Genomic DNA, 15814 nt, shown 5'->3' on the forward strand with positions numbered 1-15814 from the left:
GCTGTGAATCCACCTGGTCTTGGGCTGTTTTTTTTTGTTGTTGTTGTTGGCAGGCTCTTTATTACTGATTCAGTTTCAGAGCTCATTATTGGTATGTTCAGGGATTCAGTTTCTTCCTGGTTTAGTCTTGGTAGGATGTATGGGTCCAGAAATTTTTCCTTTTCTTCTAGATTTTCTAATTTTGTGCATAGAGGTGTTCACAGGGTCTTTGATATTTTTTTGTATTTCTGTGAGGTCAGTGGTAATGTCCCCTTTGTCATTTGTAATTGTGTTTATTTGGATTTTCTCTTTTTTTCTTTATTAGTCTAGCAGTCTATTTTATTATTTTTTTCAAAGAACCAACTCCTGGATTCATTTATCTTTCATATGGTTTTTCATATCTCAATTTCCTTCAATTCGGCTCTGGTTTTGGTTATTTCTTGTCTTCTGCTAGCTTTGGTATTGGTTTGCTCTTCTCTAATTCTTCTAGCTAGACTTTAGGTTGTTAATTTGAGATCTTGCTAACTTTTTGATGTGGGTGTTTAGTGCTATAACTTTTCCTCTTAACACTGCGTTAGCTGTGTACCAGAGATTCTGGTATATTGTATCTTTGATGTCACTAGTTTTGAGGAACTACTTTATTTCTTCTCCAATTTTATTATTTACCCAAAAGTTATTCAGGAGAAAGTTGTTTAATTTCCATGTAATTATATGGCTGTGAGCAATTTTCTAAGTATTGATTTCTATTTTTTAATTGCATTCTGCTCTGAGATTGTAGTTGGTATGAATTTTTTTAATTGCTAAGAACTGTTTTATGTCTGATTGTGTGGTCAATTTTAGAGTATACGCCATGTGGCAATGAGAAGAATGTATATTCTGTTGTTTCTAGGTGGAGAGTTCTGTAGATATCTACTAGGTTCATTTAGTTAAGTGTTAAGTTCAGGTTCTGAATATCTTTGTTAATTTTCTGCCTGGAGGATCTGTCTAATCTTGTCAGTGGAGTGTTGAAGTCTCCCACCATTATTGTGTGGGAATCTAAATCTCTTCATAGGTCTCTAAGAACTTGCTTTATGAATCTGGGTGCTCCTGTGTTGGGTACATATATACTTAGGACAGTAGTTTTTCTTGTTGAATTGAGCCCTTTACCATTATGTAATTTCCTTCTTTGTCTTTTTTGATCATTGTTGGTTTAAAGTCTATTTTGTCTGAAATTAGGATTGCAATCCTTGCTACTTTCTATTTTCCATTTGCTTGGTAGATTTTTCTCCATCTCTTTATTTTGAGCCTATGGGTGTCATTGCATGTGAGATGGGTGTCTTGAAGACAGCATGCCACTGGATCTTGCTTCTTTAACCAGCTTGCCACTCTGTGCCTTTTATTTGGGGGCATTTAGCCCATTTACATTCAAAGTTAGTATTGGTATGTATGGATTTGATCCTGCCATCATGTTGTTAATTGGTTATTATGCAGACTTGGTTGTGTGGTTTCTTCATAGTGTCACTGGTCTGTGTACTTAAATGTGTTTTGTGGTAGGTGGTAATGGTCTTTCCTTTCTATATTTAGTGCTCCTTTTAGGAGCTCTTGTAAGACAGGTCTGGTGGTAACAAATTCCCTCAGCATTTGCTTGCCTGAAAAGGATCTTATTTCTCCTTAACTTATAAAGCTTAGTTTGACTGGATTTGAAATTTTTGGTTAGACATTTTTTTTCTTTGAGAATGTTGATGAGGTTTCATTTGTAGCTGACCTGCCCTTTCTCTCTAGCAGTTTTTAACATTTTTTCCATCATTTCAACCTTGGAGAATCTGATGATTATGTGTCTGGAAGTGGTTTAATTGGCTTATGATTCTGCAGGCTATATAGGCTTCTGTTTCTGGGGAGGCCTCAGGAAACTTACAATCATAGTGGAAGGTGAAGGGGAAGTTGGCACATCTTATATGGCTGGAACAGAGGAAGGGAACAAAGGGAGACATGCTACACCCCTTTTTTTTTTTTTTTTTGAGACGGAGTCTCGCTCTGTCGCCAGGGCTGGAGTGCAGTGGCCAGATCGCTACACACTTTTCAACAACCAGATCTTGTGATAACTCACTCACTATCTGGAGAACAGAAAAGGGAAAATCCACCCCCATGATCCAATCACCTCCCACCAGTCCCCTCCTCCAACACTGGGGATTACAATTTGATGTGAGATTTGGGGAGGGACACGAATCCATATCGGATGATATCCTGAAATATGTTTTTCAAGTTGCTTGCTTTATCCCATGTCTGTTTCAGGGATGCAATGAGTCGTAGATTTGATCTGTTTATGTATCCCATATTTCTTGGAGGTTTGATTTATTCCTTTTCATTATTTTTTATTTATTTTTGTCTGATGGTCTTATTTCAGAGAGCCAGTCTTCAATCTCCAAGATTCTTTCCTCAGCTTGGTCTATTCTGCTGTTGCTACTGCAATTGCATTATGAAATTATCATTGTGTGTTTTTTAGCTCTATCAGATCAGTTAGGTTCTTTTTTACACTGTTTTGTCTGTCAGCTCTTGTATGGTTTTATTGTGATTCTTAGATTCCTTTGATTGGGTTTTGATGTTCCCCTTAATCTTAATCTTCATTCCTATCCATATTCTGAATTCTATTTCTGTCATTTCAGCCATCTCAGCCCTGTTAAAAACCCTTGCTGGAGAACTAGCGAGGTTGTTTGGAGGAATGAAGACACTTTGGTCTTTTGAATTGCCTGGTTCTTTCTCATCTCTGCATGTGGGTGTTCCTTTAACTGTGGTGTAGATTGAGTACACTCAATAGGCTTCTTTTCTGGAAGTTTTCAGAGGGTGAGGCTTTGTGCAGGCACTTTGTGGCTGAATTATTGTTCGTTTCACAGCGGGTTATGTTAGCCAAGTATTTTTGGTGTTGAAGTTTGGGGTGTGAGCCACTAGGTGGCAGTTAAGCATAATTGTCAGGAGGTTCTTTCTCAGCCGTGTGGTTCCTCTGTATTTCCTCACAGCTGCCTCCCTTGCTCCCTGTCTGTGCCCTGAAAAGTGTGGGCTCCTCTCCCACTTGAGTGCTGGCTGTAGATCACAGCTTTGCACTCCCAGGCTGCCCACCCCAGCTCTGGGGCAATCTCAGGCTTTATGTTTCCTCCCCAGCTTGGAGGCAGCAAAGGAAGGGGCCTAAGCAGTGTTTGTGGCTGAGGGTCTTTCACTTGTCTCCTGGGACTCCACCTCAGAGGGGTGCCAAGCTGCAATCAGTGTGATCAGCCTGGGATGGGGCAGCTGCACTGTGGGACCAAGCTGGGGGGTTGCCTGGTGACAAGCAGTGGTTGGGTGAGGCCCTTGGGAGACATACTGGCTTCCTCTCCTAGGGGCAACTGCAGCTTGCTAGAGTTGTGGATAAAGCCCCCAGGGTCTTTGGTCCTTCCCCAGTCTGAGGGCAGCAAGAGCAGTTTCCCTGCAGAGACAGTGGCAGAGGGGCTTTTGGTTGTTCCTGGGAGTTCCACCTCTGAGAAACGCAGAGCTGCTGCTACTAGGGGCGTTCCACCAGCTGGTGGGGCGGCTGCATTGCTGGCCTGAGCTGGGGGCCCCACTTGTTGGGGAGCGGACGTCCAGGGCTCACTGGGAGGAGAGACCATGCTCCTTTCTCTATGGTCACAGTGGCATTCTGGAAGCTCGGGGGTAGCGCCCAGGCTCTTTGTTTCTTCCTGAGACCAAGGACAGCAGGGGCAGAACCGTTGCTGTGGCCGTGACAGAGGGGCTGTCGGTTGCCTCTGGGAGCCTCTCCCTAGGGACACCCAGAGCCACTGCCAGTGGGTGCGCTCAGCCAGGGTGGCTGTTCTGCGATCCTGAGCTGGGGGGCCCTATCTGGTGGAGAGGGTGGGGTAGGGGCTCCCCGGGAAGAGGGGCTAGACTCCTTTCTGTGTGGTGGCTGCTGTGTGCTACAGGTGCCAGTCTAGACACTAGGCCCTTTGTTCCTAGGTTGACTCCGGGATTTCCTCCTGAGAGAAATGCTGGGCTGCCTCTGATTGAAGTGTTTAGGCGGGGAACAGGGTGGCTGTGCTGGAGTCCCAGGTTAGGCAGACACCACCCATGAGAAGTGAGGGTGGGACCTGCATGGGAGGGGAACAGTCCAGTCGCTTTTCCGTGAGGCAGCTGCTCTGTGCTAGGGGTCCGTACCATCCCCTGTCCCAACAGACTTTCCAGGCCTGCCCTCCCTCTGGGAGCTCTGCCCCAGGGAGGTGAGGAGCTGCTACTGCCCTGATTGCCGGGGTGGGGGTCGGGGGGACTGCTGGGGGTGGTGGGTGGAGTCCCAGGTTGAGAGGTCTTGCCCAGTGAGGAGAAATGGGGTGGGGGACCCATGTAAAAAACAGTCTGAATGCTTTTTTGTAGGGCAACTGCACTGTGCTGGGGGGCCAGTCAGTCCCTCAGCTTGGGCTCTCCAGTGCCTGAAGACAGCAACAGCAAAGGCTGCAAAACAGCCAAGATGATGGCCTACCCCTCCCTCAGGGAGCTCCCTCTCAGGGAGGTGTGGAGCTGCTGCCTTCACATGTGGCTGGAGTCCCAGGCCAATGGGTCTTACCCGCTAGGTGCCGTGGAAGTGAGGCCTGCAGACCGTCTCTGCTCAGCCCCTTGGATTCAGCCCCTTTCCCTTAAGGGAGCCTAACCTATCCCTTTGCTGGAGCTGTGGGTGCTAATGCTGGGATGCCCGGGGACCCAAGACTCCCAGGACCCTGATCAATGGCTCTGCCCAGACTCCACCTAGTTCTGTGTGTCATAGTGAACCCTGGTGAGAGGGTTCATGAGGGGACCTCCTGTGACCCCAGCGTTGCAAAGATCTGTGGAAGAAGCGTGGGTCCCTGGGGTCTCTCACTCACTCACTGTTTCTGTGGAAGGGGAGCCTCCTCTGGCTACTTGCAGCCACCAAGTGGGCAGTTGTCCTGCCTGGCTCCTCTCTATTCTCTGTGGATCCAGTTATTTCCTTGATAATTCCCAGTGTGCACACCTGGATGTTTCTGGCACATGCTAGCTACTTCTAGTTGGCTATCTTTGATCGGTCTTTAAAGTTTTAATTTTCAATGTTTGTTTTGGTATATAGAAGTAAGATTGAATTTTGTGAGGTGACCTTGTATCCTGAGGCCTTGTTAAACTCACATATTAATTAATTTATTTTTTCTATGTGGATAGTCATATTATTTAGGAATAGGGACAGTTTTATTTCCTCCTTTCTATTCTGTATGTCTTATTTCGTTTTCTTGTCAATTACTCTGGCTAAGACTTCCTGATAGTGAATAGGACAAGTAAAAGTGAATAGTCTTGCTTTGTTCCCAGTTTTAGCTTGAAAACATTCAGCTGACCTTAAGTATGATGTTAACTGTAGGTTTTCTATAGATGCCTTTTAGGAGATTGAGGATGATCTCTTCTATTCCTGGTTTGTGAGAATTTTTCTCATAATGAATTTGGATTTTTTTTTCAAATGCTTTTTCTGCATCAATCTATAATCATGTGACATTCACATTCCCTCTCTAGAACTTTAATATGATGAGTTAGATGAATGAGTTTCAGACATGAACTAGCCTTGCATTCCAGGGCTATACCCTGCTTGATTGTGGTGTGTTATTCTTTTTATACACTGCTGGATTCAATTTGCTGATACTTTGTTGAGGATTTATTCATCCATGTTTATTAGAGAATTTGGTGTTTAATTTTCATTTCCTTGTACTCTTATTGTGCAGTTTTGGTATCAAGGTAATGGCCTCTGACTTCACAAAATGAGCTGGGAAGTATTTTCTGCTCTTCTATTTTCTGAAAAAGATTAGCATAATTGCATGTTGCTTTTTAAAATGTTTGGTAGAACTCACCAGTGAAGGTATGTGGGCCACCCAAATTTTTGTTCAGAAGGTGTTATTAATTTGATTTCATTGATAGTTATAGAACTATTCAGGTTACCTATTTCATCTGGGTGAATTTTTTAGTTTGTGTTTTTTGACCAGTTTGTTCATTGCACCTCAATTGTCAAATTTATGTGCATAGAGTTGTTTGGAGTATTCCCTTATTGTTATTTTGGTATCTGTGTGGGCTATAATGATAGTCCCTCTTTCATTCTTGATATTGGCAATTAGTGTATTTTATCTTTTTCTCTTTGTTAGTCTTGCTAGAGGTTTATCAATTTCACTGATCTTTTCAAAGAAGGAACTCTTTGTTTTACTAATTTCCTCTTTTCTTTTTTGCTTTCAATTTCACGGATTACTGCTGTTTCTTTCTTTCTTCTTGCTTTGGGTTTATTTTACTACTATTTTCCTAGTAAAAGAGGAAAAGACTGTCAAATTTTAGACTATTTGAAGCATTTATTTTCTTTTACTATAAACATTTAATGTTGATTTCACCTAGCACTGCCTCAGAGGCATATCACAAATTTTGATGTGTTTTATTTCTATTTTCTGATAGTTACAATTAAAAAAAAATTTCCTTGAGACTTCCTTTTTGAATCGTGGATTATTTGGAAGTAAAGTGTTTGGGGATTTTTCTGTTATCTTTGTTACCTATTTCTAATTTAATTCTACGTTGGTTAGAGGTCATACTTTCTATGATTTCCATTATTTTCATTTTGCTAAGGTTTGTTTTATGACTCAGGAGATGGTGACTGTTCCATGCATACTTGAAAGGAATGTGTATTTCACTATTGTTGTGGGGAATGGTTACTGTATGTTAATTAGAGCAAGTGGATTAGTGGTGTTCAGTGCTTCTATGTCTTTGCTGATTTTTTTTCCATCTACTAATTGTATCTATTACCTAGAGAGTAGTGTTGAAGTCTCCAAACATAACTGTGGCTTTTTCTATTTCTTGATCAGTTCTGTCAGCTTTTCTTCAAGTATTTTGAGACTGTGTTGTTAATTGTATATGCATTAATGAATGTATGTTTTCTTGGTGAATTGACCCTTTTATCGTTATATAATGTCCCTCTTTATCTCTGAAAATTTTCTTTGTTATAAAGATACTTTGTGTGATACTAATACAACCATGCCACTTAACTTTTTTTTTTTTTTGCTACTCAGGATGAAGTGTACTGGTACAATCCTGGCTCACTGCAGCCTCGACCTTCCAGGCTCAAGCAATCTTCCTGCCTCAGCCTCCAGAGTAGCTGGGACTATAGGTGCCTCTCACCATGCCTGACTAATTTTTATTTTTTTGTAGAGATGGGGTTTCACCATGTTGCTCAGGGTGGTCTTGAATTCCTGGACTCAAGTGATCCACTCCCTTCAGCCTCCCCAAGTGCTGGGATTACAGGTATGAGCCACTGTGCCTGGCCCATCCTTTTACTTTTAACCTACGTATATCATGTTCGAGGTGAGTTTCCTATACGTAGAACATACTTGAGTAGTTTTGTTTTTCCCTTCTAACAATCTCATTCTTTTAATTGGCTTGTTTAGACCATTCACAATTAATGTTAATGTTGATATGTTTGAACTTAGGTTTACCATTTTATAATTTGTTTTAAATTTGTTCTCCATGTCTTTTGTTCCTTTTTCTCACCTTTCCTTCTTCTTTTGGGTTATTCAAATATCTTTAGTAATCCATTTTAATTGTGACTTTTGTTTTTGAAGATAATGGTGTTGGGTTTTTTGAAATCTTGTCATAGAAAGTATTGTTTGTTGATGTTTAAAGAGTTTCCACTCCTTGTTATTGATTTAGTGATAATAAGAACAATATCAGCAGCTGTGGTATAATGGGCACCTGATTTCATCTTCTGTCAATTGAATTTTTTATTATTATCTTTAATGGTTGCAGAATATTCCATGATTTGGATATGATATTTTATCTAACCTCTCCTTTGATATTGGACATAAATTTCATTTTAGGGTTCCGCTCTAATCATGTTGCAATGAACATCTTTGCGTTTGGGGTTTTTCCTCAGAATATTCTTAGGCTTGGAATAAGTGCCCTTTTCATACCTAATCTATAATCTTTATAACAATGCTGCTAGGTTAAGATTTTTTAAAATTTTATAGCTAAATCAAACTGAGATTTAAAGGGCTTAAATATCTTCCTCGAGGTCACCTTAATGATAATGGGAGGAGTCAGAGGCCAACACTCATCTGGCACCAAAGCCTGTGTTCTTTCCATAGTACCTTTCACAAATTTGGCACATACGACTTCAGTGCACAGAACTTCACTAATGGTCATAGCTCAGTCTGTGAAATTACCTGACTGTTAGAATGATCAATGTAAAACACGTTTTGTATCATGGCAGATAATCCATTTTTCCTGAGCCTCATGACTCATGTGAGAAAGGCCTTTTGTTCCCTGTGACCAGGAAACCCACAGGTCACAACATGTGAGCTCAGATTCCCTGATGATCTGTCTCTAGCCTTAGGGCATACCACACTACTAGTTTGGATCTACTACAGATAGTTTAGTTATCTTTATTTGATAATGCTTCTTTTCTTTTGCTTCAGATGGTGTATCCCAGTGTTTCTTGGCTTCATTGTTAAATTGGGATTGTATATTGATACAGTGGTCTATTGTTTCAGTTTTTATTGGATCATAAAGCTCCATAAAGAATAGATGGTGTCTATTTGCTTCTGATGCTGTTCAGTCCTTGGACTCTGCCAGTGGATGTTTTTATAGTGTCTGCTGTATTTATTATGTGTGTGATTCTTGTGTTACCACAAGAATCCTGTGTTACCATTTATTGTAAATCAGATTCTTGCTGTTTGTGCTGGGTGTTCAGGCTCCAAGAGGGATCACTGAGATGCTCCAACTACACACCCTGTAAATTCTGCATTCTCCAGGACCTTTGAGTTATGTAGTAGAGATGGTCTTCGATACCAGTCATCAATTTTATTTTGCTAAAGATAATCAAAAGATGGTTCATTTATCATGAGGCATATATTTGGATGTGATCATCTGAATGTGTTCTGCCCTATTAAAGCAGTGTTTTAAATGTTTACAAGGAGAAAGGAAACTACTGTTTGTTGAGCGTGTACTGATAGAATTACTTTATATGTAATATCTTCCATAATTCTCTCCATAAGTTTGAAAGGCAGGTCCTTTTAACATATTATTTCACAGATTTTGAAATTCATACCCAAAGACATTAATTCATGCAAGCCCATATAGGTACTGATATGTAGTTTAAACTATATGTCTCCAAATCCTATAAGCACTTCAAGCAGAATATCTGCCCCACCATTTTTCCCCCATGTTGGCTGTCATCAATCATCTATTTCCGGTGAACTTCTGCCTTTTCCAATCATTTTAGTGACTGACTATAGTTTTGATTCTATTCCATAATGATAATAATTAACAAAGAGAAAATAGTGTAATGATGAATAGCACAGACTTTGGAATCAGACTATCTGTGTTCAAACTCCAGCTCTGTTATTTATTGGCTCTGCAACTTTGGGCAAATCATTTAACTTCTTCTATGTGTCTCAGTTTCCTCATTTGATTTGTGTGGGATAATAATGGTACTTAGAGGGTTGCTATGAGGACTACATGAATTATTATTCGTAAAGATCTTAGAATAGTGCTTGCTACATTGAGAGTCCGATACAAAAATGTTTGTCAAATAAGTAACATTTATTTCTAATTTATTGTGTATCAGATGCTTCACTAAGCACTGTAGGATGATGCAAATATAAGGGTGCTTCTATTCTTCCATTTTATGAATGAGGACACAAAGGCTTAGGAAGGATAACAACTAGTCCAAGATCATACTGGTGGAAAGCTTACTGTGTAAAACTTAGAAAACCAGAATGAATATTAAATAGCAGAATAAAAGCTCACTCACAGTTCTGCTACACAGAGATTATTATTGCTAACATTTGGATTATTTCCCTCATTTTATGCACATTATTGTAGATTACTGAAATCATATTGAAGGTATCATTGTCTGTCTTCACTTTCTTCCATAACATTATTTTTAAAATTTTTATCTTATGTCATTGAATTTTTTGTTATTAATTTTAATGGTTGCAGAATATTCCATCATTTGAATTTGATGTTTTATCTAACCCCTTCTTTGATATTGGACATAAATTCCATTTCAGGGCTATGCACTAATAAATCATGTTACAGTGGATATCTTTGTCTACATTTTGGGTTTTTCCTCAGAATATTTTTAGGCTTGGAATTACTATGCCAAACAATCAACATGTTTAAGTCTATAATAAACAAATAGGCTAAGTTTTTCAAAGAAGCCTAACAAAAAATTATAAGGAAAAAATGTAAAAAGAAACCAATCGGGTTCCCAAGATGTAGGGTTTTTTAAAACTTAGATTTTTCATTTTAAGATAATTGTAGATTTACAGGTATTGGTAAGAAATAATAGAGATCCTGTATACCCTTTGTTCCATTTTGCTCCATGGTGACATCTTGTAAAATTGTAGCACATTATGACAGTCAGCATAGCTCATTGATACAGTCAAGATACAGAACATTTCTTCTTCTTCTTCTTTTTTTTTTTTTTTTTGAGTCTTGCTCTGTCATCCAAGCTGGAGTGCAGTGGCACAATCTTGCAATCTCGGCTCACTGCAACCCTCACCTCCCCGGTTCAAGCAATTCTGTGCCTCAGCCACCCGAGTAGCTGGGATTATAGGCACCCGCTGCCATGCCCAGCTCACCTGTATTTTCAGTAGAGATGGAGTTTCACCATGTTGGCCAGGCTGATCGTGAGCTCCTTGACCTCAGGTGATCTGCCCGCCTCGGCCTCCCAAAGTGCTGGAATTACAGGTGTGAGCCACTGCGCCCAGCCAAGATACAGAGCATTACTGTCACCTCAAGGGTCCTACGTGTTGCCCTTTTATAGCCACACATACCTCCCTCTAACCCCCATTCCTGATCCTTGGCAATCACGAATCCATTCTCCATTTCTATAGTTTTGTCATTTCAAGAATGTGATCTACATGAAATAATAAGCAATTATTCAGAATTGTCTTTTTTCACTCAACACCATTCCTGGAGATTCTTCCAAGTCTTGTGTGTATCAGTAGTCTGTCTTTGCTGCGTTGCCTTCCACAGTGGGGATGTACCACCATTTGTCTAACAATTCACCCATTGAAGGACATTTGGGTTTTTCCTGGTTTCTGGCTATTAAGAATCAAGTTGCTATAAACATTTGTGTGCTGGTTTTGCATCACCATTTCCTTGACTCTCCTTTTTGCACAGACCTATAAGCCTTGGATTGGCAACTTCTCAGTTCAGTCCACAGCACCCGCTTCTCTGGAGCTCTATGGAATACACTAACTTTCAGCCCCTCCATGCTCTAGATCCTGTAGACATTGCTCACCCCTGTCTCAGGGCCCGCCCTGCACGCATTGCACACATTGTCTTGGAGGCAAACAGCAGCCAGCCAACCTGCCTGCAAATGGCTTGCTCATGCTCTCCACCTCTGCCTGCCACCCCATCTTCTCCAGCTGCTCCCACGTGGCAGGCTGTCATCATAGGCAGCCTGTGCTCAGCTCTCAAGTTGCACACCCCTAACACCTGGCTAGTTTCTTAGGCAGGAGGAGAGCTGTTTCCTGCCACCAGCATCCACCACCTTTTTCTCTTTCAGCATCCTCTGTAGGTCTTTTCTCTCCAGCCAGTCCAGACTCACTTCTTTTTGGCACCTCTTTCAACTCAGCGACTTGGGTTTTCTCTACACACAGCGGGGAGCATTCTGCACGTATATGAGATTGCAGTGCTACACCCAGATCTTGTCAGGTTCGTCTCCTTCCCACTAGCCGGCAACTCGTTAAGGCTAAAATTCATTAATCTTCATACCCTACAAAGAACCAGTAAAGTGTCTTTACATAGCATACCAATATTGAATTAAATGAACGATTTAATAAATGACGAATTTCTTGAAAGCATTGAGGAAATGTCCTGATAACACAGATTCCAGCTACATCCCAGGGTTCCACCCTTCTGCTGGAAACTTGGCCCATAAGCCTTGCAGTCTTCCTTGGCTGCTAATTTTCCAACCGTGGCTTTACACCTGTTTCATTTTACAATCTTTATTGGGAAAGCATTTTAGCTGCTTATTATAGTCAGATATCATCCGTGACAAGCCATTTTCCTTGAATTAGCCCAGTGAGAAATATTTCTAAAGGCGTTAAATGAAATCATCCAGACGCTTCCCGTGGCCAGCTGGATGCAGCAGCCACGTTCAGTTCCGCGGGCTTGAATACAGAGTGGTTTATGTTTTCAGTCGGCTCCAAGCCGCAAAGCTGCTGCTAATTCTCCCACTAATAAATGGGGCTTTAACAAATTCTACCAAGTAAAAGTAACAGGAGCATTTACAACTGTGTTTTCAGTAAATTAGATGAGATAATGTGCCTGGTGTGTAGTAAGCACCCAGTAAATGGTAACTATTGTGATGCTGGACGCTACACCAATAATGGTTGTGGAAAAATAACACCAAAGATGAAGGCTCTAGGGAAAATACTTTTAAAGGTTGGTAGAAAATAAGGTCACATAAATAATTGCTTGAAGGGTTAGAAATAAGGAAAATAGGCCAGGATTACAGGTGCCTCACACCTGTAATCCCAGCACTTTGGGAGGCCGAGGTGGATGGATCTCTTGAGCTCAGGAGTTTGAGACCAACCTGGGCAACATGGTGAAACCCCATCCCTACAAAACATACAAAAATTAGCTGGCTGTGGTGGCACACACCTGAAATCCCAGCTACTTGGGAGGCTGAGGCACGAGAATTGCTTGAACCTGGGAGGCAGAAGTTGCAACGAGCTGAGATCGTCCCACTGCACTCCAGCCTGGGCTACAGAGTAAACTCTGTCTTAAAAAAAAAAAAAAAAAAAAAGGAATAAGGAAAATAATGCTGAAGAAAGAAAATCATTTTAATTAAAAATTAAAAGGATGAAAATAGAGGAGTTAGGAGAATCGACAGAAAGTGAAATAGGCAATGTGCATTTCATAACATGTTTAAAAATCTAACTTACATGCTTCTGCATTTGTCCTGGAAGATCTCACGCACTTAATCAAATCACATTGTCTCACACTGGATTTCCAAAAACTGACGTACACCCAAGCAACATTTCCGACAACATGGTAAGTAGAAAATTGTGATTATTTCCTTACATAATTTTTTCAGAGGTTTTTAAGTAAATACAGACATTCCCACTGAAACTTGAAGTTATAAAACGTACTACACAGCTCTGAGATTCTATCTCAGCTGTGAAATACCACCTGTGACATTATCAAAATGCCTAAACTGGTGGGATGTGTAGAGAAACTGTTATTAACTACAAGATCAGGACCCTTTTCCCCAAATATCTTTTCTTAGCTTCTCGATGCCACTATTTCTTTGCTTTTTAAATTAAATATGAAAACGTTTATCTTGGCCAGCCTTAAACTAAATGATCAGCCTTGGTTTTAGTAATGTCGGTTCAAAGTACTGCTATATTAATATTAGTTTTGGATGTGCCAGTCTTTTGTCACTTAAGTTGATAAATCTAGAAATAGAATTTTAAAGCATGATGGCTCTTGACGATTATCTTTTGTTCAGGGTGAATAGAACACTGATTCTTACACAGCCTGTGAGCAAGAACAGGGTGATTTTGGTAGAAATAAAATGCAACATGAGTTTTCCCAGTCAGCCATGCGAGGTCCTCAGCTGAGGGACAGCAAGATTGAAGGACGATCGAAATGAAAGAGAAGGTTAACCACACCACAGAATTTCCAATGGGGACTGCGTTAGAGGTGGTAGCCATGAGACAGGGCCAGCTGACACCCATGGGGATGCACTGCAGCAGCTGGATGAATGAGGGCTATGAGCAACAATGAGTTTGGAGCCGATTTTGCCACAGGTCAGAGAGAACAGCTGGCAGGATGTCATCTCCCCATTGCCAATCAGCAAATAGGTGTCAGTCTTTTACTCTAACAAAGAGCTAGAAACAAATATTTTTGCATTAGTACCAAACCACAGAGGTAGTTTAAGGGATTTTTCAATAAATAGATCTTGAGGGAGGCAGTTGTAATAAAGCAGGATAATTAGCCAACTTTCCTAGGTAATATATTCATAGGACAAGGAAAATCTTAATTTCCCCCTTGAATTTATTGGCTGGCTAGAGCCAATTATATTTACATTTTAAACTCACTGAAAAATATCAGTGACTACTTAAAAAAAACTAGGGATACAAAGAAATAATGACAGCAAAAATCCACTTTTTTAGAAGTTGGCAAAAAAACCAGTATTTTATGAAAATAAAAGACATTTATAGTTTATCCCAGTGGTTTGAAATTAACACAAACATCTTTTAGGCACTTATCCTATCATAGCAACATATAATTTAAAACAACTTCCTTCCTTCAGATTTAGAAGCAGTGCTTAAACAGAACTGCTAATTGACACTTAGTGAAAAACAATTTATGGTGTATTTCATTTTTCACTGGTATAAAACTGGTTTAAAATAATGAGCCTCATGAAGGATATGACCCAGACCATAAAATGTACTTATTAGAGTTGTTTGATAAATCGCGAAGGGGAGATTCTCACCTCTTAATAAGTGTAATGCACTGCGATGTGAGAGCCAGACACAGAGGGTACAGCAGGTGTCCTGGTAGCATGTGGGCCCTCTTTTTCTCCAGGTGTTGGAGAACAGTGTGTCTCTGAATGCCCAGCCACCCTTACTTCCCCTGATCTTTAGTGTGAGATCTGGTGTCCAGACACAGTGAAGCTGGATGTCAGGATAGGAAAACAACCTAACCAGGGATCCTATCTGGGTTGTGTCAGACCCTGAAGATAGGACCAGCATCCTCAGGCTTACAGCTTCCTGTAATCCAGCTAGAAATGCTCCTCCCAGGGCCATCCCCATGCAGGAGCCTCATTTACACATTCTTATGCTCATTCGTCTTTTTGCTTGATCATTCCCCAAATGTGCCTTGAGTATCTACTCAAAAGAACACAGCAGACATGGTCTCCACCCCTCTGGAGCTTGCGAGAGTGGGGAAGGTGTTAAATGCATTGAGGGGGACTACAGAGCACATGGGAACTCTATACAGTGGGAACATGGCAGAGAGGAAGACTCCAATGATGAGAGATTCTGCAATCCACAAAGGATGGGGAGGCAGGGGATGGGGCACCTGAATCCCCTAAGGGAGATGTAAACCCAACTAGAGTGTTTTACTGACCACAGGCGCTGCTATCAACAGGGTTATGAGCCAAGAAAGTACCAGCCATTGCAACCTCACAGAGCTATGGATGTGCTGAGAGCCCAGTAAATGAGCAGGGACTCAGGGACAGGTCAAAGAGGCTGCAGAGGTGGGACCTTTGAGTCCAGAGTCAACTGACTAAGAATAGAGCAGGCCCGTCTCTTGCATGGGATAACTGGGCAGCCACCCTAGGCTTGTAAAATTTCTGTCTTTAACAATATCCCAAGGGTGCAATAGAAGATGTCAGTGGTATGGCCTCCTTTCAAGTGTGTTTCCCAGGGCAGCCCTAGCACTGGCTGAGTTGCCTGGGAGACCCAGGCCTTTCTGTCAGTGGCCCTGACTATAGTGCTATACAGTGGGCGCTAGCATGGATGGGTTTTGCTCATTTCCTGAACAAAAACAAGATAACTAGTTCAGGGAGCATTTAAGACCTGACACAACACTGGAAGTTCCAGCAAATGTCCAGAGAAGCAAGCAAGGGAGATGCATCTGAGGACCCCCTCCCTTGTCATTATCATATTATATAAGCCATGCCCTTTTCTGTCATAGAGACCCCTTCCTAGAAACTATGGAAGACAGATGAATATGAGAGATTAGGCATTTTGCCTGAAAAGGAATATCATCCTTAGAGGATGGTATTAAGGGATTGTACTGAGATTATGGAATGGAGTAAACTTTTTTCCTCCACTAGCTGGTGAATTGG

Source organism: Rhinopithecus roxellana, chromosome 5 (assembly GCF_007565055.1).
Source record: "Rhinopithecus roxellana isolate Shanxi Qingling chromosome 5, ASM756505v1, whole genome shotgun sequence".
NCBI lineage: Eukaryota > Metazoa > Chordata > Mammalia > Primates > Cercopithecidae > Rhinopithecus > Rhinopithecus roxellana.